Source organism: Podarcis muralis, chromosome 5 (genome assembly GCF_964188315.1).
Source record: "Podarcis muralis chromosome 5, rPodMur119.hap1.1, whole genome shotgun sequence".
Lineage (NCBI taxonomy): Eukaryota > Metazoa > Chordata > Lepidosauria > Squamata > Lacertidae > Podarcis > Podarcis muralis.
This window is the reverse complement of record NC_135659.1, coordinates 61349036-61373676: the sequence shown is the minus strand read 5'-3', so window position 1 is coordinate 61373676 and position 24641 is coordinate 61349036. Positions and strand designations below refer to the sequence as shown.

General features: G+C 44.3%; 1 protein-coding gene across 2 annotated transcripts in view; it reads right to left on the bottom strand.

Annotated features, from left to right (window-relative positions):
- The window catches only part of CDK18 (cyclin dependent kinase 18), a 101429-nt gene that overhangs the window by 54221 nt on the left and 22567 nt on the right, over positions 1-24641 (bottom strand). For both annotated transcript variants that reach the window (XM_028734334.2, XM_028734336.2), the window contains exon 2: positions 20134-20258. The gene's annotated coding sequence lies outside the window, so the exon portion shown is untranslated. The remainder of the gene's footprint in view (positions 1-20133; positions 20259-24641) is intronic.

Genomic DNA, 24641 nt, shown 5'->3' with positions numbered 1-24641 from the left:
TTGCACCATTGCAGCCCCAGGCAACAGTGGGTGTGTGATTTTTGGGGGGCAGGCTGCTATGTGATCTGATGGTGAATTTGGGGTGGCCCAATGCAAAGATCCTGAGGATCCATGTGGATCCATGCTTTTTAACCACGTTTTTGCACCATTGCAGCCCCAGGCAACAGTGGGTGTGTGATTTTTGGGGGGCAGGCTGCTATGTGATCTGATGGTGAATTTGGGGTGGCCCAATGCAAAGATCCTGAGGATCCATGTGGATCCATGCTTTTTAACCACGTTTTTGCACCATTGCAGCCCCAGGCAACAGTGGGTGTGTGATTTTTGGGGGGCAGGCTGCTATGTGATCTGATGGTGAATTTGGGGTGGCCCAATGCAAAGATCCTGAGGATCCATGTGGATCCATGCTTTGTAACTACATTTTAAGTGGGGAGTGAAGGAAAAACACAGAAGGGACAAGAGAGCGGTGTGCAGAGAAGCAGCTGGCTAAGAAAGCAGGATAGGGATTTTACGGGAGGGAAGAAAGAAAGGCAAAAGTTTCCACAAACCGAAGCCAGCTTTCTCTCTCCTCCTGCATGTTTTCTGGCTGCCTGCGAGGAGCACGGAGAGGAATTAGAAGGAAAGACCTCTGCTTTCCCCTCTGCTTGCCTGGAGGGGAGGGGATTTGCCTGCTCTTTGTTCCGTTTGAGCAAACACAGCAACGAAACAGAGGAGGGTGGGCAGTAAGACCCTGAGGCAGAATGCAGGAAAGCAACCACTTCCTCTTTTCAGGTTTCCCTCTCCGACACAACGCACGGTTGATTTTTGCTGATTTTTGTTCCTGCGCTCCCCTAATCGGCTCCAGGGACCCCCCCCCCCATTCGCTCCATAACACGCACAGACATTTCCCCTTCCTTTTTAGGAGAAAAAATCTGTGTGTAATAGAGAGAAAAATACGGTAATCCTGTATTCATCGGGTCCTGAAATGTCAATACCCCCAATCAGTATCAGCCACAACAATCTTGCACACAGCTCTGCTTGCTTTGCAGGCAACACCTGCACTTCAGTGCTCCTCAACACACAGGCACCCAACATTTCAGCACGGCATTATGTGTCAAGTGCCAAGGTTGGATGTGAACACACAGTAGGGTAACTCTATTATTATGCATAACAACATGTTTAAAAAGATGATGCTCTAGCATTAGCAAACACCCACAATTACCTTGCTTTAAATGCTCATGAATGACGGTAGACTGACAAGAGGCTTGGCAAGCAGGCTTTTCTCTGTGCATCAGGAAGGAAACACAGCTGTACCAAATTCCTCAGCATTATCCTAACAGGCAGTGTGAAATTCACCCTGCAAAAGCTGCCCTGAGGTGATTTCCACCCCACCCAGCCTGTCCCCAGGCCACCTCCCTGAGCACATGACTGAGAAATTAAGGAGGGCAGATCCTTTACTCTGGCCCTGGGGCTTAGTATGTGTGTTTCCCACAGGATTTGAGTTATTTTCTCTTTTTCCCCCTACACAGAGGCAGGACCTTGCTCCGCACTAGTTCTGCTTCACTGCCCATCATTACCCATTCCACCACCCGACTCAGCCAGTGGGAGACTGGAGCTCAGCCAAGTTAGCACTCAGGTCAAGTTCTGCACGGCTGTGCAGAGCACAAAGTTGTTTGATCTAGCATAGGCAGCAAGCTCAAGCTGACACGCATGGAAGGAATGCCTCTCAGAAGCCATGACATAGGAATTAGCGTCACACAGCCAGCCAGTAAAAATAATATAGTCCTTCACCTGGCAAGTGACCCTGCAAACAAGGGCATGCGGTCACTGCAAAAGCAAGATGGTTCAAGGAATATCACAAAAGTCCACAACTGCCAAAATATGTAGTTCAGAGCCAGTTCACAGAACCAAAAGTTGCCATCCCAACTAAAAGTTTAGTTGCTTTTGGTCAACATTTAGAATGCATGTAAACAATTCAGATTATGGCTCTACCCAGGTTAGGTTCAGAACAACGGACAAGGTGGTGAAATCTACACAGTGACTACCATTTATGCACTGACATGTCTGCGCCAAATGCCGAGAACCAGCATCAGAGTACTGGGACTGGGACCTGGGGGACCAAAGTCTAGACTCCCCATCTCAGTCACAAAGCTCACTTGGTGTCTTGGGACAGTCACTCTCTCCCAGCCTACCCTACCTCACAGGGTTACAAGAGGTAGAGGCACCAGCTTGAGAGGGCAATTGTGGGGGGCAACATCAGGAGGAGTTGAGGGTGGAGATGAACCCAGCAGCAGCAGTAGCAGCAGCAGTGCAGCTTCAATGACCAGCAGCTCCTTCTGCTGCTGATGCCACCGCCACCAGCAAGGGTCTGCTTTTACCCTCCTTCCCTTACATGGCAGCAGCAGCAGGAGGAGGAGCCTGCCACTGAAGCCATGCTTTGCTCAGCTCTGTGCTTAGCTCTGCACTTGGCCTCCTCTACCCATTGATTTCTTTGGACATTGGGGTCTGCCCCCCCCCAAGTACTGGGGGTGCTCAAAAGGGCTTCGTCCCCAGGAGTAGGTGTCCCTGCTGTGAGGATGAAATGGGGAGAACCATGCACCACCTTGAGCTCCTTGGAGGGACAATGGGACAGGAATAGAATAAATAAATAAACTGATGACTTCCTGACTTGCCATTAGGTAAATGTAAAGGGGTAAAGGTAAGGTTAAGGTAAAGGGATTTATCTTCTTGCACTCTGACGTTCTTTTGAACTGCTAGGTTGGCAGGAGCAGGGACCGAGCAATGGGAGCTCACCACGTCGCGGGGATTCGAACCGCCAACCTTCTGATCAGCAAGCCCTAGGCTCTGTGGTTTAGACCACAGCACCACCTGCGACTTACCATTACAGTACAGCAATTCCACCACTGGTACTAGTAGGTCACTGCAATCCTAGGAATGACCTGCACTTTGGGGTTTTGCCACCTCAGCTTCTCATCTAAATCCATACCCAGAGGCTTATATACCTCACTTTTCTTCCATGGAAGGAAGGGTTCCCAAGCGTCTTCCCATTCAGGCACTGCCTAGTCCTGCTGCATAATGTGCCTTGAAACCATTCAAGGAGAAGGTACACAGCATGCAGTTCCCTGGCATCTCTGCATGGGACTAGGAAACCCTGCCCCAGACCCTAGAGAGCCTCTGCCACTCAGAATAGATAATGCTGAGCTTCGTGGAGCTGTGGTCCATCTCAGTGGAGAGTGGGTTCTTATGTCCCTGTGACTGGCACGGCAAGTGGAGGGGGAAAACAAGGAGCGCTAAGGGGTGGAGCCAGGACCAGTCAAGTAGTGGTGAAGGTGCAATGAAAGACAAGGGAGGTTAAGAGAAGATTCATTTAGATATGCATGCTTGGCATTCTGAGTCTTACACTGGCAGCTTAGCAGACACAGTGTGACAGCAATTGTGATTTCCACACATCTACATGCTATATATTTTATCCTATGTGGTCTCTCAGTAGAGGAAAGGTTGAATTGTATTGCACTCCTCATGCACAATTTTGACCATTTTACGTGAAGCTAAATGCTATTGGCAGGAATCAGCATCAATATATGTAATATTTGGGGAATTGTGTTTTAGACCCAGGCTGATACACAGCATATTATGGCTACAACAGAAAGGTCTGTCCTCAGGAATTCATAGTGATTATCTACCTGTTCATAATGGGCTCCTGCAATCCGGGCAGACAAAAGTCTACCTAGATTGCATAGACTTCAGAATGGTTTGGACCAGGGCTTTTTTTCAGCCGGAACTCAGTTCTGGCACCTCTCAGGTAGGTGCCACTGCCATTATAAGAGAACAAGAGAGGCGTTCATGGTGAGTTCCAGCACCTCTTTTTCTAGAAAAATAGCACTGGCTTGGACTAGCATCTCTACAGAATACCCACTTTGGAAACTTCCAAATCAGAGTTTATTATGCAATCAGTCCTGCTCATGTATGGAAGGTTTTTGCAGTGTCCACATGATGTCATCTTCAAAATGCAAGTCCATGCTTTTTTTTTTTACACATTTAACCCGGATTTCCCCTTACCAGCAAGAAAAAATAACCTATAAATAAAAATCCATCTGTAGTTAATACTGGTGTTGAAGCTTGTCAGTGCTTTTTTTTTTTTTTGTCACGTGTGGTTTTATGTCATTGGGTGGCCTCTAATGCTACACTCACCTGAGCACACCTCAGTCACTTTGTCTGCGATGAGACTGGCTACTTCCACTAACTGCAAGATACTGAATACACGTTCAGTTTCAACATGGTGAGGAAGAGCTGTTCTCTCAAGCTCTCAACAGAGATTACCTTATGAACTGCACTTCATAAATCTGGCTTTAAGTGTGTGTGTGTGTGTGTGTGTGTGTGTGAGAGAGAGAGAGAGAGAGAGAGAGAGAGAGAGAGAGAGAGACTGTGTGTGTTATTACAAAGGTCTTGCATAACCTCTTTCTCACTCTTGTGCAAGCCTTAGTCAGGTAAATGTCACTCTAGTTGAGCAACTCCTCAGCATTAAAAATTAAAAGCAACACAACTGGAAATTTACATTGCCCACCCCCTAAAAGCACAAGCCTCCATCTTGCATTGTGAAATATGATAACTAAAGCTGACAACTTTAGATTGCTCTGGCACATTTCCTGGGATATTTTTTTTTAAGTTGTGCACGTACAGGTAAAGAAATACCTCTGCCAAGAACAAAAGAAGGGAGTAGAGGGTGGAGGAGAAGTGACTACAGGGAGTGACAAACTCACACAAAACACCTCTGGACACACCATTACTCGTGTGGATGGCAAGCAGCACAATAGCAATGGACAGCCATGACTGAAAAAGTGGGAATGTGCAGAAGCCAACATGCCAATGATGCACATAGAAAAACTGGAGCTGAATGACTCCTACCCAAAGCACCCTTTGTTCAGTTGCAATGTAAACACCTGCAAAAGGGCTGTGTCTGAGCTGCTTTTCTTGAAACATTTTGCTTTCATACATAGTTTAGAGTACTTCCCAGTCTAAATCTTGCAAGACTTATTAAAACTAGTATACTTTGTTGTTGTTGTTGTTGTTGTTTAGTCGTTTAGTCGTGTCCGACTCTTCGTGACCCCATGGACCAGAGCACGCTAGGCACTCCTGTCTTCCACTGCCTCCCGCAGTTTGGTCAAACTCATGCTGGTAGCTTCGAGAACACTATCCAACCATTTAATCCTCTGTCGTCCCCTTCTCCTTGTGCCCTCCATCTTTCCCAACATCAGGGTCTTTTTCAGGGAGTCTTCTCTTCTCATGAGGTGGCCAAAGTATTAGAGCCTCAGCTTCACGATCTGTCCTTCCAGTGAGCACTCAGGGCTGATTTCCTTAAGAACGGATAGGTTTGATCTTCTTGCAGTCCACGGGACTCTCAAGAGTCTCCTCCAGTACCATAATTCAAAAGCATCGATTCTTCGGCGATCAGCCTTCTTGATGGTCCAGCTCTCACTTCCATACATCACTACTGGTAAAACCATGGCTTTAACTATATGGACCTTTGTTGGCAAGGTGATGTCTCTGCTTTTTAAGATGCTGTCTAGGTTTGTCATTGCTTTTCTCCCAAGAAGCAGGCATCTTTTAATTTCGTGACTGCTGTCACCATCTGCAGTGAAAAAAACTAGTATACTATGGTCCTCCAAATGCTACTGAACAACTCTCAGCATCTGTATTCCATAGCCTTAGTTAGCAGAGTCAATCAGGATTTGGACTCCAACAACATCTGGAGGTCACCAGGTTCCTCACTCCTATTGCTTACCATACATTGTTACTGATATGCTGCTACAGTGCACACTTCAAGGTAAAGTGGAGTTAAGTGATTAAAACAAGCTTTGGCTAAAAAACAAGACCCTTTGCTCTGCCTCTTTGTGGCCACAGGTACTAGGGATCAGTGGTTTCTAACAAAGGTAGCACAGAAATTGCAGACTGTGAAAGATTTCTTTTCATATGTCTTGTTTGTTACGTACTACTAAATATAACTCTGCTCAGAGAGGAAGTGAGGTGGGGGTATAAATAGTTGCTGAGAAATCACAGGATATTGTTAGGTGCTGTTGCTGTGTGCATGGCTATTCCGCATTCATTATCTTTATGACTCCCTGAACTCAAGAACTTGAGCTGCTTCTCTTAACTAGACGGGGACATTTCTGCCACTTTCAGGGGGAACTCCAATTAAAGTGTCCACAGGTTGAGATGGATGGGGCTGTTGCTGCTCATTTGCTTCCTGCAAGAACAAGTGTTCACCCTGTTTCAGTCTGTACTTCTAACCAATAGTTGTAATAAATCAGAAAGCCTTCCAACTTTTTGCTAGGGGTGCTGCCTGGTTGCTAAAAAAGCCTGCCCAACATTTGTCAGGGTCAGGTTTCACCTCACATACTTGTCCCAAAGGATTTGTCTGCTTCAGGTTTTTCAGCTGCAAGACCCTCAAGCTCAGAGAGCTTGTACCTGTGGTGCAGCGAAAGTTCTCCATCAGCGGGAATTCCAAAGAGGCTTGAGTTGACATGCCCTCCTCAATTTGCCACCTTATACACATGGGGCATTTCACTGATATGGGGTGTTGGCTACATATAGAGATGAATTTACCACTTTCTGTTGCTCAGCACCATTTAAAAAAACCCCAATATGAAGACAGGAACCATTGCCCTCAGTCTGATTTGGCGTCGTGGCGATGCCTCATCACAGCTGGTGAGATATGGTTATGTGATAACTGAACACAAATCTGAGAAAGTGCCACCTTGTGAAATGGTGGCCAGCTGCAACAGGAACCACGAGTTATGTGACCCCTGAGCGAGCACAAGTCAAAGTGTTAGTGCTGACCTTTAAAGCCCTAAACTGCCTCGGCCCTGTATACCTGAAGGTACATCTCCACCACCATCGCCCAGCCACTGAGATCCAGCTCTGAGGGCCTTCTGGTGGTTCCCTCACTGTGAGAAGTGAAATTACAGGGAACAGGGCCTTCTTGGTAGTGGCACCTGTCCTGTGGAACACCCTCCCATCAGATGTCAGATAAACAGCTATATGACTTTTGGAAGACATCTGAAGGTAGCCCTGAATAGGGAGGTTTTTAAGTTTGATGTTTTATGATGTTTTTATATTTTGTTGGAAGCCGCCCAGGGTGGATGGGCAAACCAGTCAGATGGGCAGCACATAAATATAATAAATAACAATAACAATAACAATAATAATAATAATAATAATAATAATATAATTGCCACTTTCACAACAGAAACAGGTGCTGGTGAAAAAGACGACTAGAGAGTGAGGTTGTGAAACATTTTTCCACTCCAAAAGCTGAAGAAGTTCACCAGAGAATTTCCGTCTCAGACTTAATTTGCAACAGGCAGCAGAAAAGCCATGCTTCTTTGGAGGTCGATCAACTGAAGAACAGCCAGAGATATTTTTTTTACCCCAGATGAGGGGGACCTAGTCTAAGAACCTCTGGGCTTCCTGAGAGAGCAATGCATAATGAACGCTACAAGAGCCTGACTGAAGACCCCTTAATGTTTATGGAAAGATCTGCACTGACATGAATGAGCTCAAGGGTCAGGCTCTATGTCCATTTCTGAATATGCTCATGGGATGAAACTTATGGGGGAAATGCTATAGACACATGTTCTGTTTCTGCCATGCATCCAATGTGATCCCCACAGGGCCCAATGGGAGGAAGTGTGCACACTGGGATGCTCAAGGTTTTTGTTTGGCCCACATTTTTTCAGCAAGCCAAACTGATTCATGCTTCCTAGACTATTATGTGGATTGAATCTTTTGGGTTTTGCAATTCTACAGATTTTGCAATCCAGTTTACAGCTCAAAAAAACACCAGAATGCTTATTTTAGGGTAAAATGCATACTTTGAGGAAAACAGCTGTTAAAAATAATGCAAATTCTAATGGAACGAACACAGGAAAAAGTGGCATAGACTGGAAATAGACCCGTCAAGCCACAGGATTGCAGCCTTAGCATTTTTTCCATGTGCTCAATCAGCATTGTCACTGGTTATGACAGCATTTCCCTTCCACCTACTTGTTTCACTCTTCTCTCAGCCTGCATGCGACTTGGGGCAGATGGTTTCATTATAGCTGCATAGAACAGGTTACCTACTAATGAGCCACAAAAAGTCTTGTCTCCCTCTGGATGGATTTCATACAGTCAACTGCCAAAAGTGCACTTTCTAACTACAGCCCAAACTAGCATTCAACGTATGCTTTCCCAAAATGTTAAACTTTGCTTCTGCAATTACATGGGAAGAATAGTGCAACTTTATTTTATGTCATATCTTTGGGTTTGTAGCCAACTAAGCCCTACTCACAGTAGACCATTGAAATCAATGGGTGCTAGTTATTTCCACTTATTTTAATCGATTTACTCCAAGTATTACTCAGTTGCATATAATGTTTTGCGCTCTGAAACGCCAAAACAAAATAAGGGGTAAGGTTTGCCCACTATTGAGTCCTGGATCAAAATGTTTCCTGCCAGTTTAACTATGACAATGCGTCTCAATTCTGAATGCTCCCAAGCCCCACTCTGCCCAAATCTTAAGATCCTATTTGGAGGACCTGCTCCAACTGGTAGCCACCACAGAGAGGGCCTTTTCAGTGCACCACACTGTGAATTTCCCACTGCTAGGTGAAGACCTTTCTGTTACCAGAAACCCTTTAAAAAAACAAGCCACCACCTGGAAAGACTGGGTTCCTATTTTAAATTATTTTATTTTAGCTTGGGTTTTCAGTGAGTTCCACTTTGCTGTATTGATGTAGTTTTGCCCTTTATTCGATAAAACTGGTTTTTATGCATTTATAGCAAGACAGCCAGAGAACTTTATGTTATGGTGTGGCACCCCAACGCCGTAAGTACAGTGGTACCTCGGGTTAAGTACTTAATTCGTTCCGGAGGTCTGTTCTTAACCTGAAACTGTTCTTAACCTGAAGCACCACTTTAGCTAATGGAGCCTCCTGCTGCCGCCGCACGGAGCACGATTTCTGTTCTCATCCTGAAGCAAAGTTCTTAACCCAAGGTACTATTTCTGGGTTAGCAGAGTCTGTAACCTGAAGCGTATGTAACCTGAAGCATATGTAACCCGAGGTACCACTGTAAAATAAAACAACGCAATATTCAGGATTGCCCTGTACTGCCAAAAATACATTTTTTGGGGGGCGGGGACAATTTGTTTTACACTCACAGCCACTACTGGGGTAGACGCTCATTAAGGCAAACAATTCCTTATGTTTCAGTGGACAGCTTGTGATGTGCATGGTGTTCTCCTTCACCCCACTCCCAACTTTGTATTTGCTCCCTGAGCACTACCCTGCCTTTTGTTGTTGTTGTTGTTGTTGTTGTTGTTGTTGTTGTTGTTGTTGTTGTTGATAGCTCCCAATACTAAATGAAGTGAGCATGACATTGGAGTGCATATTGGTTTATCTGGATGATCAAGCACTAGTGCTTCAATGTACAGGGATGAGATGGCTGGATGTGCTGAATCAGAGTGCACAAACACCTGCAAACTACCCAGGGACAATACTGGTCCCCATGCTGATCATAATGACTAGCAGAGGCCAGCAATGGCTGGTGCAGAGGAAGGGGGAACAGTGACCACAGCATCAAACTTAGGGTACACATATTTCAAAAAGTAAAAACCAGGATACCCCCAAGTTGTTGAGCCTTTTGTTACAAAAACGTCAAAAACCTGCGATTATTTGATTGACCTGCCAGGACAAAGTGCCGTCTTTAGGAACCCCCTCCCAATGTCAATTCCACCTTTGAAATCCCGGTAACGTCCAGGAAAATCCAGGCGTATGGCAGCCCTAACCAAATTCTACTAGGTTCCAGAAGGAAGTGCAGTTGCTGGGAGAAGCAGCGAGAGAGTCAATTCCGTGAAAATGGGATAGCGAGAGAAGGGAGCAAGTTTTGCTCTAGGGACATAGCCTTTTACTTGAGTGGGGGGAGTGGAGTGGAGGAAGAATAGCCACACTGCTTCACAAACAACAGAAAGATTGTGTGCTGTAGCTGAAGGAAGGGGAAGCAAAGCCTCTGAAGGAAGCCACATGAGAAAGGCTGCTGCAGCTGAAAACAGCTCAGACATTATAACATGGACACATGCAGCTGAATGAACACTCCCCTTGTGCTGTGAAGAAGAGGTTTGGGAAGCAGAGAATCGAAAAGACTGTGTTGGCGGCCAGTAGCCGGACTTCTGAGCATAAGGAAGTGGCTGATAGGGAAATTAGCCAGGGAAAAGTTTTGTGGTTTGCTCCTGACAAAGGCAACATCCTAGACAAGATTTGAAACAAAGTGTGCATGTGTGTGTGTGTGTGCCAAACCATCCTTTTGCTTCATGCTCCTTTCCTTTTTTAACAGCCCCTGCCTTTTTCATTCCTCTAGCTTTCTCATTTTCTCTTGAGCATCCTGGGGAGTCTGGAGACAAATAACAGGGGATTAACTGAAACTATTAGGGACCCATGAGGTATGTGTGCAAACAACTGGCCTTTAAACTCCCTACATTCCCTAATAACTGCTGCATCACATGTTCGCATGAGTACCAATTGTACAAGAATCACCGGCTGTGCAGGGAACAAAATATTGCTGGAGGGAAAATGTAAAATGACATGCCTGAAAAGGAAACATGGAAAGTGCCTGAATCTTCTGCATCAAACAAACAATTGCAAATGCAAAAAACAAATACACTTTTATAACCTAGACAGGGTCTTTGAAGTCTGACAACCTATGGCTATTGCATGAATATCACGTTTCTTATTCCCTGAGTGCATATGCCACTGCAGCAGTAAAGCTGAAAGCAGTCCAAGTGGAGTAGAAAATATCCCCCTTTCATGAATGTGTTCAAGGCTGGGCTGGGAAGGTGTTTATGCCCCTGCTAGCATAAAACACAATTTTTCCATCTCTTGGATAAATTATGTACTGCCATCAGTTGGAATTAGATACATTAATGGTTCCCCCCTGTGACTGTATTATTTCCTATTGTTGGGTTAAAGCAGCTTGGAGGGCACTGAACAGAAAAAAAATGGATGGAAGGGTTGTATGGGCCTATGGCCGTTATAAAATTTTATGTATGTATGATGGAAGGGAAAGGGTTAAGCAGTCCTCCTCCAGCCCCCTTTAAACCTGCAACCTCCCAAGGCTGCTCTGGGTCTTTAAAAAGTCAAGGGAAGCATACACGCAGCTGGTGTCACGTGTGATTTCAGCCTTGTTCTAAGGAATCCCATGCCACCAAATGATTGACTTGAATTGTGGCAAAGAGAATGCAGTCAACAGACACACACAAGGCAGCAGGCAAAAAGGAATCTAGTGAGATTCCCTCTCCACTGAACACACCATTTCTCCCAGCTCAGGAAATGCTGAAAGGACACTTTTGTCAACCCTGCTGGTGGGTAAAGGAGGACTGCAGGAGGATAGAATCTCAAGGTTATTTTGCAATCTGCAGCCCTTTGGTGCTTAATTTGACAAATGTTTAAGGCTGCCCAAATGTTCATTAAGGACAACAGTTGTAAGAAGTGAGTCAGTGATATTAGACTGAACTGAAGGTGTCCTTTTTTCCCACTTCCTTGCAACCACAGTCATTGTGAGGAAACGTGGTTCTGTCAACACTGCAGGTAGAGTACAAAATTGTTTTAGAAAATTTTCCAGCAAAAAAATGTTTGGAAAGCCCTAGTTCCTCTTCAGTGGTTTAGAACCAACTCATATCCTTTGCACAGCTAATCCTGTAATCCCCACTTCTGCCCACACACCCAGGACCTGCTCCCCCACAACCATTCCACTCCCTGTTTCTTCCAGCCACAACATTCAGTCTTGCAGTGGTGTAGGGAAGTGAAAGTCAGTTGCAATTCATGCCCTCATCCCACACTAAAACTGTGTGCAGATGGTCTCTTATGCCCTGCCATAATTTGTGGGCAGAGAAATTGGGGGTGCCATTTTCACCTAATTTCTACAGGGCAGCAGATAATTTCTCCAGTCATTTCTCAGAAGCAGAGTTCACAATTAGCAGACCATTAGGTCCAGTTGCTGACGACTCTGGGGTTGCGGTGCTCACATCGCTTTATTGGCCGAGGGAGCCGGTGTACGGCTTCCGGTTAATGTGGCCAGCATGACTAAGCAGCTTCTGGAGAACCAGAGCAGCGCACGGAAACACCGTTTACCTTCCCGCCAGAGCGGTACCTATTTATCTACTTGCACTTCATGCTTTCGAACTGCTAGGTTGGCAGGAGCAGGGACCGAGCAATGGGAGCTCACTCTGTCGTGGGGATTCGAACCGCCAACCTTCTGATCGGCAAGCCCAAGGCTCTGTGGTTTAACACACAGTGCCACCCGCTTCCCTATTTCAGAAAGTACTTTCTTATAAAAAGCAGTGAGAAGATGGCTTTCTGAGAACCCCTCCAACCAAGGAAGCACAACTGGCTTTGGAAAAATATCAAATAAATCAACCCCCTTGATGTTGAAGCACATACCTGAGCATGGTGGTTGCCACTATTTGAGGCAAAAACATGGAGATGAACCTATTTTTGTTTTCTCCACCTGAGCAGAAAACAATCCTTCCCAAGAACTTGCTATGCACTTGAAAGGGCAAGGGTTACATCACTTGTTAGCTGCAAGAAGCCTTTCTCTATACTGCTCTAGGTGACTGCTGAGCCCATTACTCAGTACCTGAGAGCAGAGAGGACAGAGCAATCTCCCTGCCTTACCTGCTCATCTCTCTCCACAGGACTCTGCCGCTCAGTCAGGGTCTTGACATTTCACTGACAAAAAAGAAACAAAGCTTCCCTGCCAGGTGGTCACATTCTTGTCTGCAAGAAGTCAATTGGCATCCTGCTCATCAATATGTCTCCTACAGCAAACTGCTAAAGCCTGAGATCAGAAACAATGTGAGTTACATGCAGTGCTCCCTCCCCCCTAATAAAATGCTTTGGGTACTCTCATTTTGACTCAATAAAAGCACCATTTTATAGCTCAAATTGGGAAAAATAAATACAGTAAATGGACAAAAGTACAAAGATTCACAAAATGTTTAGGGCATATGTGTTCCCCTGCGTCCCCCAGAAAAAAAGCACTAGTTACATGAAAGAAAAACTTTTGCAGTAGCTTTTTGCTAGGCTGACCAAAATGGCAGAATTTGTCTTCTGCCCTATTTCAGCATGGTTAGAAATGGGACTATTTCCACCCTATCTATATCAAGGGTGGGGAACCTGCTGCCCCAGATGTTGTTGAATCAAAACAACTCCCATTATCACCCAGCCACAGCTACATGGACTGAATGTACTTGCAGCGTCCCATTTGCCTGGTCATGCATTTCAATACATATGTACAAGAGTGGGTTGCCTTCTGGATGTATCTGAGATCTCCCAGTGCTAACCCCCCCTACTTTCATGTAAATGGAAGTGACATACTTCACCACAAGTCAAGCAGCACAGAGAAGAACCCAAATGTTATGAAGCATACAGTATTGCATGCAAGCCTGCAAGCCTGGCGCTTATTTTAGGAACTTATGACCTTGAACCTGAACATGCTCCAGAATTTGGCACTTCAAGGGGTAATGTAGTCAAGGGCAACAAAGATAAATCTCAAGTCATTTGATCATATCAAAAGGGCATTTGCGCATTTATTAGTTATTAACTTTGCTTACTTTGCTGGCTCCATCACATCTACAAACAGCCAACCAGCAGAGTTTTTCCATGTGGTGAAGGGAATGCTGACGCCTATCCACAGGAACAGAGTGCTGGGACTCTAAGAGGTCTGCTGTGACAAGTTTGCCAGAGACTTTGAGTGCGGTCACTCTTAAAGAAGTGTCACCCTCCCCGGAGTAACAACTATTGAAAAGTCACTAATACTCATTTTTTAGGTAAGGCACTTAGGAGAGTGGTGGCAGTCTAGCTGCAGGTGCTTTTGGAAGAAACTCTTGTGCAACAAACCTACTTCTGCCAAATACCAGACTTTTCGCAACAAGTAAAGTGACACGAAAATGCACTGGAAAGTGTGGGAGAACAGTTGCTTTGATTCAACACTGTATACCTCCTCACAAGTGAATGTTCATTAAGTATCACCAATGTCATCTAACCTGCCTGCAAACAAATCAGAATAAATGCTCAGAATGAAGGTCACCTCGAGTCACCTTCTTTTACTGTCTCTCTAGACCAAAACAAAGCTTTCCTGGTCAGGCACAGGCTACTGCGGCAAAAGATGGATATTGGGGTACTTCATAACACAGCCTTCTGAGCCTTTGCCCCGTGCAGTGCATACAAACAACAGTCAGTACAAGATAACCAAGAAGGCAGGGAAAGTAAGTGGTATATATTGGAAATTTCAGAATCACACAAGTAAAGGAGGGTGGGAAGAAAGAAGGACCATTAAAGGATCCATGAAAGTTAAAACTTTTGAGTCTCATGTTGACTGTCACATCCACCCCCAAAATAAACAAGAATCTAGCAACACCTTAAAGACTAAGAAATATGTTGCAGCATAATCTTCCATGAGCAACAGTCCACTTCTGTGGAATGTATAACAAATGCAAGAAGTATGAACCAGCTCTTACTGACGCATGAGAAGCACACACACCTTTCACCTGCCTCAGAGATCCCCTGGCCTTCATTCTTCACTTGTAATCAGATTCATCACTCGTGTCAACTTCTCTCCACCTGGGAATCTAAGCCTATTCTCTTCGGCTCAAGAGATTTACCAGCAACAAGTAAGTCTGCAGATGTTTTATGGGCGTTCCTTCCTTGTGCAGTAAATTGCCCAGCAGGAAGACTCTAGGCTTTTTGCTGTTTTAAGAAGGGAGTGATCAAGGTTGGTGTCTTTGCAAGTGTTGAGTCTGGGATGGTGTATGGGCATGCCCAAGGCCCTTGAAGATGAGAGTCATTAATCTGCAATGAGGATGTGCATATAAGAAGCAAAGGAAGGAGCTTCACCTGGGTTTCATTGAAGACCTAGCAACATCCAGTAATGGAAGCAGCACTGTATAGCAGAGTAGAGGGGGCTGCTTTCATTTTGGTATAGTCACCTCTGCATAAAAAGAGAGAAACCGACAGATAGTGCAGGGTGGATGCTATCTCAGTCTAAGGCCTTTCATTCCAACCGTGACAAGAGCGGAGCAGTTCAGACAGAAGGTACTAAAATGACAGTCACTTTTTTTAAAACCTCATTAAATGAATCTACACCAGGAATCAATTCTTTTACTGGACGTGATAAAATGCATCTTGTGTTTCCCTTGGCCGGATAACGTGCTACTATGTGCCAGCTTGTCAAGTCACACCCCAGTGCCCATGGCTTGTTCAATACCCATATTGTCTGCTTTCCTAGAGGGGTTCTTGTTGAACTGTAAAGAAGTTGGTTGTGTCAGCATTTTGCATGGTACACTCCTGCTTTTCAAAGGATCACACGCCTTCAGCCAGTGTCAACCAGTGTTATCACCACAGAGGTTCACAGAACTACAGCAGCATCCATCAAGAGAGGATCGAGGGATGATTTTTATAAAGTCGCAGCACCACTCCTCTGCTACACATGGAGACGTGATTTGAAATTTCCATCCTTCAATCTTTCCATATCGTAGAGTTTTATTTTATTTGTTTACTTTCAGGCTCAAGCAGGGAGACTAAATAATGTTTTGAAAAATGAAATGTCATTTGTGGACTATGGGGATGAGACAGCCTGGAGCAAGGCTGGAGGCAGTGTTTCTCAAACATTTTCAGCTCTTGACCCCCCCATTCTAAACTTGTTCTGCTTACCCTTAGCACAAAGCCAACCATACATCTGGAAGGTCAAGCGTGCAGTGATGCTATGCACAGCTACTCACATGCAAGCCTAATGTACTGCAAGTGTGCATATGGACCAGGTCAAAAAATTATGAAGGGCTGAAGACAGAAGTAAGATCAAGACAGCCCAAAGAGTGCTCATTATATGCTCTCTGAACTCACCTTCAAACCTGAACTTTCAGGCATGTCAGTGAATCAATCACTGGTTGGAGCCACTCACTCAGTCTCCCAAACATACCCTGCTGGGTCCACTGCTTGCAACCACTGCTACATCATCCTCCAATGGGGAAAGTTAAAGTAGTATTCAAAAGACTATGGATTATGTTAACTGAACACATTATGTTAACTGAATATGTTAACCGACCACTGAGGTGCATCTTCACAAACCACAAATCGTATGCCTGTGCAAAGCCTTAAAATGACTTCTCCAACATCAAACAAGGTGATCTCGGCAGGGCATTTATTGACCCAATCTTGCCTAAATCTACACACATCCTCAAACCAAATCACTTGGATATTCTTCCCAGGTAATGAGTCAACACTGAGAAGCACAGACATGGTACTGACACTACAATGAAAAGTTCCCATATAGACACTGTGGGTTGGTGTAGGCTGGCTACTTCTTTCTTTCCCTTTCCTATTTTTAATTAGCGCTTTCATTATCTCTACATCCTTGCCACGCTCCAGTCCACACAGAGCTCCCAGGATCCCCAGAGTCATGAAAAGCCTATGACTGTTCCACTTCAGACATGCAAGATTTCAGCTTGCCATCAATCCAACCTCAAAAGGAAACAGCGGAGAGACGACCGCAAGTTAAGAATGCTGCCCTTTAGTGAGAAGAGGTCCTGCTACTTGCGACAGCTAAGACTAGCCATCTTACTTTTACTCTGCGCTGCCCTTAATTATTTCTTCTTAGTGTCATGTGGCAGCAAGTGATTAAAGCAGAGGGAGTGGGATCCAAGGTATCAGGCTTCTATTCCTGGCTTGGAAAGAAAGCGAGACGGAGCAATTAAGAGAAGCAGGTCTCTTGGGCTCAGTTCACAGCTCAAAGGAAAGAGCAAGTGTTTGGGCTAGGAGAAGGGAAAAGTGAATGAATGAGTGATTCTCAGAGATGGGCTTACTTTGCAAAGCAAAAATTGAATATAAACTCTAGTTCTATGCTCTGCTTATATTGCCCAAGTTTGTATACAAATGCCAGATTATTTTACAGGCCTTTGCACATGTCTGCTTCAGCTAGCAATGTTAATCAAGTGCCAGTGGCTGGAGGAAAAGAGCTATTTTTGCAATCAGAAGGACTAGAAACATGTTTTTTTAATTAAAAAAACCTACTTTTTTTTAAACTAACTAACAAATCAGGGCTGCACCCTTAGAAGTGGGAATTTCAGCATCCGGCACAACTATTAAAGGTGCGGGATCCTGTTCTCTTTTCCATCTGGCCACCGTAATCATAACATGTTATTGTTATCTTTTATTTATTTAATGAAGCTGAAGCCATTAGCCATTAGAAAACAACACAGAATAAAATACATTACACAGTTAAAATAATTATTAAAACTTGGCATTCTGTCAAATGAAAATTTGCTGTGCTGAAGAATTTAACTTGGCATCCCCACAAAACTATAAACTGCCACTCTGAAGAAAAACCAGCCACCTTTTCAGAAATGTAAGGAAACCTGTCCCCACCGCCCTCATAAGAAGTTATCAAGTACCCATAATCATAACATAGATCTTCTCAGCACCAAAAATTCAAGCTTTCAAGGTGCAATTCCCCGCATGTGGATAACACACAGACCTACATATGATCTGGAATGACGCAAAGGGATGCAGGCAAAGGATAATTCTGGATGTTACATAATACAGGTGGAATAGGAAATAGAATGGGCTGGTGCTCCCTGTTCTCCCTGTGTGTTCACACAGTTCTAATTTGACATCTTCTCTTGCAGTCAGATGTGACAAGCCACCTCCCAGAGGTTACCATTCAAGCAACGCACACATTCACAAAGTTCGTCTGTTTCCCTTTTAAGCAGAGATTGAATGGCAATCTGTCATGGATGTTTAAGTTGAGATTCCTGCATTGTAGAGGGTTAGACTTGACGACCCTCAACTCTATGATTCCATGATCAAATTTGTGAGATGAACCTGCACTGGTCCATTCTTGCTGCACCTTTTCAAGGTTGCTTATTCTTCTACTGGCACCCTATTCTTCAGGATCATCTCTTTGTCTATCTTGGATTACTCATAGTTTTGGAGCTCAGTCCATAGCAAGCAGAAAACATGGTGGAGAAAATATTGCAATTGTTTTTAAAAGGCAGAATTATGAAGCTTATTCTGACACAAGTCAGTCCCTCAACTCCTTCAGTTTCAAAAATGCCATTAAGAAAAGATTGTTTCTGGAGGCAGCAAACAGCAAACATGCTTTATTTTTTAAGGGGAAAAAATCAATAACAGTTCTTTTGTAGAAATATAATGCATAGCATTGTTATTTTGTTTTCACTACCCACACCAGAAACTGAAATAGCTACATAGAACAATTAAGGGGCTATTGTGACTATCTAGGCATTAGTAACCTATCTTATGGAGCAGCTTCGGGTTCTGAGCCTGATGCTGGTGACCAGGGGCACACTGGACCAGATCCCACAGCAACAAGGTCCATAGAACCAGGGCAGACACCCTCAAAGGCACCCTTCCCATTCCAACACCATAGGGAGTGCATCAAATGGGAAATCATGGAGCGAAGGAGAAATGTGGAAAGGGGGTGGAGCCTAACAGCTGGGCTGGAGGCAGGTGCTCAGTAGGCCTCAGTTCACCACCAGCCCCTGTAGAGGCAAATTGCTAATTCTCCTTGCTGCCATGCACAGAGTGCTTCTCCTTGGGACCAGAACAGGGCAGCCACTAAAGTGAATGTTAGGCTGGTCAGATGAAAAATGACAGGGCCCCAGCACCTTTAATAATTGTGCAGGGCAGTGAATTTTAACATGAACCATCTGTCACGCAAGGAAGCGTCCCAATGGACCAGCCTTTATTTGTCTATCAGATGACCTGGCATTTTGCCCAATGCTCCCACAAACCTGGGTGGGTGGGTGGAAGAGGAGTCTAACTTTGCCTTCCCCAGCAACATGGGCTTAGCAGCCTCTTCTGCTTTTGCAGAAGAAAGCCAGATCTCCGGTTAAAGGCCAAAGGGTTCAATATTCCCTGGACTTTCCGCCTAATAAGAACTCAGCAGCAGGAGCTGTAATAAAAGACGGCAGTTACCCCATTTTCTTATCCTGGCTTAACGAACCAGTTTTGCAATAGGGGCAATAAATAATAGATTACTCTCAGAGGCTGGTGTAGCAGCAGTGCTGCTGCTGCTGCATAGCACTAGCCGCCTAAGCCTCACTGCCGTGGGGCTCCAAATCTATGCTGCTTAAAGCTGCTACACAGCCACATCATACAAAGCCAGGAAACCAAACAGTTTGGCCCCCCTGTCAAAGGCTAAACCAAAAGCAACAGTGCATGCATCCCAGTTGTGGATTATGCCCCCTCCCTTCAAGAGGTTCACCTGGGGCCTTTGTTATAGTCTTTGCAATGCCAGGTGCAGACCTTTGTACTCTTCCAGGACCTTTAAATTTGAATGATACGTTTTATCGCATTCTGATATGGCTTTCTCTTCTAAATTCTAAATGGCTTTCTCTTTGCTATTTTCATATTCAATTTTAACATTTATTTTAGGCTGGTCTTTTTCATGCAGTTTTGATAATGTTTTATGTGAGTTTTTGTGATGTCATCCCTATTCTATAATACCACAGCATTTCGGCATTTGTTGAAATAAGCTGAATACTGGTTTATACCACAGTTTCAAAGTGGCATACGATAGAGATACAGCCCCAAAATCAGGTCCCCTCTAGACTATTGTTTCTGAGGAGGGTGTTCTGCAATATGTCATTGACACAACAATAGTGCATCAGAGGTGGAATTATAGAACATCCATACACCATTTCACTTTTGGTTGTTTTGTGATGCTTCACTAATGCTACCCCATTATGGCCATCTAGGTGGGCACTCTTTCAGTATAGTACAACAGAAGCAGGTCCATCCCAAGAGTCACAGGATTTCAGCAGGAAGCTATGGCACATGCACTACTAGAAACAAAGGAGTATGTCCAACCCAAAACTTTTGAAGGTCCAAACAATATTAAAAGCAGGATTGTGTATAACCACCCGAATGCCACCATTATCACAAAGGATCACGAAAGAACAGTTAAAAGGAGGCCTGGAGAGGCTCTAAGTTAAATGTAACCATAAGATAAGCTTCCTTAACATCTCTACTGAAATTTTAAAAATTAAAAAGACTTCACAGGAAGCTCAAAAGAGGGGTGTTGTAAAGAAGGGTGCTCTTGTGTACTTACCTTTTCCGCCACACCAAGGATCACTGCTGGAGTGCCCTTTCCCTCTGATTACTTATTGCCAAAGGCTCTCCTCTACGTATGCTGCATGCTGTTTTACCGCACAATAGCCAGACCTGCACTGCATTCTGTAAAAAAGACAAAAAACCAAACAGCCTGTCATAGCCAGCTCTTATTCATTTATTTCAGTTCTTTAAAAACTCCCCCCCCCCCAAAAAGTGCACAGACTGCTTTTGGGGGCCTCTATGAGTGTGGGCAGGTGTATTTAATTGGGTTGTACTGATAAAGTGCCATAATAGGGCAGGCTAGTCTGGAGAGGGGTCGTGAGAACGCTATTTCAGGGTGAAGGAAGGATTGGCAGGATTGCAAGCCAGGAGTCCAGGGCAAGGAATCTAAGCATAGGACCATCCAACTTCTGCTTTAAAACCTCCAGTGAAGGAGAGTCCACAACCTCCTGAGGGAGTCCATTCCACTGTGGAACATTATGTTTTGGATTTTAGACAAGCTCAAAACCTTCCTCCCAAGAGATACATTTCAGGTCTAGTCAGTGATGTGGGGCAGAAAACTTTCAGTTGAAAAATCTTCTGTTTCATAAGTCTGTTAGGAACAATGAATGTACGCTAATTGCAAAGGCAATATTAGGCAAGCTTAGCAGCTGGCAAGATGTTGGGTTTTTAAAAATAAATATGAGTAATATAAACATGCTAAATTGTATCACTGAAGGGGTTGCCAACCCTTTGGGGTCAGTAGACGCATATGGAATTTTGAGAAAAGTGCTCTGGGCACCAGTCACAAACGGTGCAAAACAGAAAATAGCTGCCACCTCTAAAAGAGCACCGGGGGGGGGGGGGGATAGAGGACTACAAAATGGTATAAGCATGTCCCCCCCCCCCAATCAATGGGGGAAAAGGCACCTCCATCAGCACTTGCTCACAGAAAAAAGCTCATTGCACCTCTCCCCTGTTCAGAATGGATTAAAAGGAGGGTGCCCAATTCTGGCATCTAGTGACACAATGGGAAGATTTGAGGGGGGTGTTCGATGTAGAAATGGCTGAGCCAGTACAAACAGGAACAGAGCAGGAAGATTGAATAGCCTCTTGAGTATTGTGGATTTCTGAGGGCATATTTCCTGAGACCTTTCAAGGGTGGCTTAGGAGATGACCGTGGGTGTACTGGCTCCCACTGGAAACCCCTGCTCTAGGGGTTGCTATGATGAAACCTGAAAGTCCACATCACTGCAGAAGGTCTCAGGTCTGTAAGGACTTTTTCACAAGTGGATTAAGAGACAACATAGCCCTAGGCTATAGAATAACAGGTGGCTGCCAAAACTGGTCTCCTGAGGGCACCTCCTGCCTCACCAGTCCCAGGTGCCTTGTAGGACTTGCCAGGTAGTCCGCTGGGCGTGTGAGTGTGGTCAGAAAGGGAAGCAACCCTGAAAATGTTAAGTGTGTGTGTGTGGGGGGGGGGTATACAGAGAGAGAGGGGGGGGAGAGAGGGAGAGAACACAAATCATGGTCCTAAATTAAGAGGGAGGATCCCATCTCTTGTGTTAGACTGGAACAACCAGAAAATTTAAGGCGTAAGCCAAAATGTGGCAACTATGTAATATTCTGAAGATTAACATACATTTTACATAATTTGAATATCTGCTGACATGGGTAAACTATGTAATTGCAGACTTTGGAGAATGACAGACTTCAACTACTAATTTGATTAAATCACTATGGCACATACTGCCTCTTAAATTAGGTTATCACTTTGCATTTGAATCAAAAGGAAATATATTCTGAACAAAATTTCAGCAGAATAAAATTAGAATGTTCAGTCCTTAAATTTCCCATTGTTTTGCTGTGTCCCTTTCATTCATGCATTTCACTGCATATTTGTTTCACTATGAACTCATGGATATAATTTCCAAAAAAGGTAGGAGACCTGTAATTGAAGACATAGTTATTGTCATTTCTGTTAAGCATACTAAGGATTATGTGTAGAAGTTATAGAATAGGAGACATTCTCTCCACCTCTGAGCAATTTACAATCTAAATAACTTGCTTATGTTCTCTTCCCAATTCTGAAAAAGTCATACAAAGAAATACAATGGGACTTGATTATTCAGATATTCTGTACTTTCAGATCTGGAAGTTCTGGTTTTCTTATTCTGCCAAGCAATATAAAATGACCAGTAGCAACCCAGTGGGAACTGCATTTAGAATTCAGATTCTATTTTATTTAGAAACAAAAACAAAAAAACCAGTCTGATTCAGACTTGACTCTACATGCCACTCGATGTCACTAAATGACTTATCTCATTTAAGCCCTGCTCAATCATACTCTGAAATCTGAGGGGTAGGATTGTCCCCTGTTGTTGTTTAGTCGTTTAGTCGTGTCCATCTCTTCAAGACCCCATGGACCAGAGAACGCCAGGCACTCCTGTCTTCCACTGCCTCTCACAGTTTGGTCAAACTCATGCTGGTAGCTTCAAGAACACTGTCCAACCATCTCATCCCCTGTTGTCCCCTTCTCCTTGTGCCCTCAATCTTTCCCAACATCAGGGTCTTTTCCAGGGAGTCTTCTCTTCTCATCAGGTGGCCAAAGTATTGGAGCCTCAGCTTCACGATCTGTCCTTCCAGTGAGCACTCAGGGCTGATTTCCTTCAGAATGGATAGGTTTGATCTTCTTGTTGTCCATGGGACTCTCAAGTCTCTTCCAGCACCATAATTCAAAAGCATCAGTTCTTTGGCGATCAGCTTTCTTTATGGTCCAGCTCTCACTTCCATACATCACTACTGGGAAAACCATAGCTTTAACTCTACAGACCTTTGTCGGCAAGGTGATGTCTCTGCTTTTAAAGATGCTGTCTAGGTTTTCTCCCAAGAAGCAGGCGTCTTTTAATTTCGTGACTGCTGTTCCCTAACCTGATACAATTTCAGCACAATGTCTGAAAGAGCCTATATGCTTACCTACATAAGTGTGCTTATGTAGGCTCTGTCTGCATGATAAGGACTCTGCCTATTTCAAGGGTCCCAGGTTACTCACAGGCGTTCAGGTCCTTTCAGAACACGCATCATGAACATGCATCAATAATGGGATGAGCAGGCACTATCCCCAACCCCCTTCTCTGTACAAGTTCAGAGAGACAATGTCTAACAGTGTTTCCCTATAGCTGACATGTGAACTACTTCCATTGAGAAGCAGTTTATCTGTAGCATTTGTTCTGCAGTGGTTATCCTGCATATGCAAATTAGAGGTCCAGGGAGGACTGGGCCACCTCCAGCTGTTGAGGCCTCTAGCCATACTAAAAATAAAAAACAACAATGCACAAAAACAAAATAAGGCACGCATACAGAAAAAGAGTTGCTTGTTTATATAATCAGCTGAGCCGAGAAGACACATTCATCACAGTCTAATCTTGTGTCATCAGAACAGATATAGTTTTATTAATATTTCCACACATTTCTAACTCTTCAATATGACAGAATCAATATAAGTTAACAAAACAAAATTAATTTCCCTGACACCAAATCACTGCTCTTACTAGCAAAAATTTGGAGCTCTAAGCTGATAATGTGTGTCGCTTTTTGATGAAATCTCTTTCCATCGCTCTATTTCAAATAGTTACCTCATCAGTCTTACCCAGTAGCAGCACTGGATTAGGGTGGTGCAGGTGGCTCTCCTGCACAGGATGCTAAGCCAAGATATATAACAACAACAACAACAACAACATCAACATATATTTATACAGGTACCTACTGAGAAGATCCGTTTAAAAAGCAACTATACCAAAAGGTATTATTGTGAAAATAAGAAATATTTAGGGGCATGTGCCCAATTTTGTCCTCAGTCAGGGCACCATATTACCAAAGTCTGCCCCTGCTCTTGCAACACACAGCCCAAATTGTTCCAGGCAGTGGGATGCCTGGAGCATCATTTGCAATTGTCTCTGGGGAAGTTTCCATTCTTTGTTGAAAGCATGCAGTGTGGGTGGGTTTGCTCTACTTCAGCAGGGAGAATAATTGCTACAGCCTTACCGAGGGGTAGAAGGAGGTGGTGAGAAGTTATTAGAAATTAGGAGAGTTGTGCCCATTACTTTCCAGAACAAATTGGTAGGCAGCAAGGGAAATAAAAACCACAGCAAGCGAGTGAGACAGGCATCATGTTCCAACATCTCACGCACGCCTGATTGATTTGAGGCCGTACATTTGGTAAGAGCTCAGATGAAGTACCTATTTCCAAGCCAGGCTGAAAAGATCACTGCAGCAGAACAAACAGTTTCCTCAAATGAACTCCCTGAATGTTCTCATTTGCCCTCAATGGGTGGACATTCCTCAGGTCTGGTGAAGCTTGGCAAGACCCACCCTACTCTGTATTGGAGGCGAAGTATGACATGCTGCTAAAACTCTACATTCCTATAAATTCTTTTACGTGAGTCTCTGTAGTTTGGTGTCTTACCAGCCCACTCTGCGCTTACCTGAACTCTTTCCTTCATGCTGCACCATTAGCAATTTGAAGTG